Raw genomic sequence first — 2,289 nt, 5'->3', positions numbered from 1 at the left:
CCAAGGGATCTTTAACGCGCGCAACTTGCTCACTGGACCTCTGAGATTTTTCCGCCAGTATCCGAGTAGGCTAGGTGTTAGATCTCACCTTCCCTAAAATCTGGGGTGTTGCTGAAGGACAACAGTCAGTTAGAAGGCGCCAAAATGAAACAGTAGAAAGGAACAGAAAGAATCAGGAGCCCAAAGGGAGGGGGCAGAAAGTGGAGAAGAAATCAGACGACAGATCATAGCTAGAGAGCAGTAAAGGTGAAATGAGAAAATCTATTTTTATTTATAAGAAAGTTTTTACGACACTGTCAGGTTTCGAACCCGGGATCTAATGAATGAGAGGCGAACACCGTACCCCTAGACCACAAGAGCCTCGTGGTGCCGACTTTAGTCACTTTGACTATATAACATGGGTTTAACACCACTCTAGATTCAAATTGATTATTTACATCCTATTTTAATTTAATTTTTGTTTCAATCTTTGATCAACAAATGAGCTAAAAGTTGAGCTGAAAAGAAAAGAAGAAAAAGGAGAAAATATGTTTGCGAATCGTCAAACTGACTGTGCATAAGGGGGGTGGGGAAGGGGTCAAAGTTTAATATGTTACCCTTGTCGTTAGGGCAGCCAACAATCTGTTATATCCCCGAGAGTTTGGTTGCTTTTAAGGACAAGCGGGCTAACCCAGATTTCGGAGGTTTAACAGAAGTCTTGACCTACACAAAAAATGAGCATTGCCCTACCTATAGAAGAAGTTTGGTTTCATTGCTGTGTATATTTGTTTGGTTATAGAGAAAACTTTCCTTCTCTTTTAAAGAAACTGAACAATGGGCAAAAACGTTACCTTCGATTTCCTCAAAACAGCGTTTGTCGGGATAGCCCCTTGTCCTTAAAAGCGACCAATTATGTACTTCACAACAGACACAGCAAAGCTAGATATTATGTCTTTTGCAATTTCCATGTTGCAGTTTTACTGTCTTTTTAAGACAATTCAGTATAGGTCTCTAGGAAAGCTCAATCCTTGCTCGATGAGTCCAGATCAGCCGAGAGGGGACAGAAGGGAAACTCGTCTCCCAACTTGGATTCGAACGCTCAACCTTTGTATCATGTAAAGACCTGTGTCAAAAAGGCCAGTACGCTATATTGTAATAAATGCAATAACATACAACATTAAATGAATTTTAAAAATTATTATGAAAATTAGACAGACAGACAGACAGACAGACAGACAGACAGACAGACAGACAGACAGACAGATAGATTAATAGATAAATAGATAGATAGATAGATAGATCTAGAATTTATTTTATTTAGAAACTTACAACTTACCCACTAACAAAACGCTGGTCACACACAGCCAAATGTGCTTTATCCTGTCCATTCTCTCTGTCCTGACACAGCCTCACGCACGCACTGACACACTTTGAGTGAAAAGTAATTTGTGGGGCCAAAAGTTTAGAAAAGATCAGCTCCAATCGTTCACCTCTGATCCATTTTATATCCTTTTTGTCTTTTCTTTGTGGTAAAGTTCGTCCGTATTCAAAGTCGAAACTTTCATTTATAGTTCTGTGTCCTTCTGGTTCTCTGTTTGTTCTTTTCTCTGTCTCTGTGTCTCTGTCTCTCTCTCTCTCTCTCTCTCTCTCTCTCTCTCTCCCTTTCTATCTCTCTGTCTGTCTCGGGCTCTCTCCCTCTTTTATTATTATTTTATTTTTATTTTGCAGTATACAAATCAGCGTGTCATCGCTGTATTGATCTAGAATGATTTGCGATCTAAAAGCACGAAGCAAACTTCGGCGTGCACGTTTGAGACTCCCGAACAGCTTTTTTTTTTTTTTTTTTTTACAGAACTCGTTATCCGAAGTGGATGAAGCACTTTACCTTATCCTTTTTATTTATTCTGTGTGTTTATTTTATCTTATAGTAGTTGTTGTTTTTTGTCTGTTCCAAAAACGAAAACGAATTCATGTAAATGGTGAATAACACAGGAATGTTCTGGTTGCGCGGTGGGTCGTGTCTGCAGCTGATTAGGCAGTGGGGTGGAGGTTGCGCCAACCTTAAATACTACCAACTCTTATCGATCGAGGTGATTGAGTTGAGGGCGAGATCGAAGCTGTCTTGTTTTAATTGCGCCTTTTGTAAATCATGTGAGAGGTTTTTAAGCACATGCGTTGCAATGTCCTGTTGTTTACAACACTGCTGCTGCTGCTGTTGTTGCTGTTGTTGCTGTTGTTGTTGTTGTTGTTGTTGTTGTTCTTCTTCTTCTTCTTCTTCTTCTTCTTCTTCTTCTTCTTCTTCTTCTTCTT

This window comes from Aplysia californica, unplaced genomic scaffold (genome assembly GCF_000002075.1).
Source record: "Aplysia californica isolate F4 #8 unplaced genomic scaffold, AplCal3.0 scaffold00263, whole genome shotgun sequence".
Classification (NCBI taxonomy): domain Eukaryota; kingdom Metazoa; phylum Mollusca; class Gastropoda; order Aplysiida; family Aplysiidae; genus Aplysia; species Aplysia californica.
Note: the sequence above shows the minus strand (reverse complement) of the source record.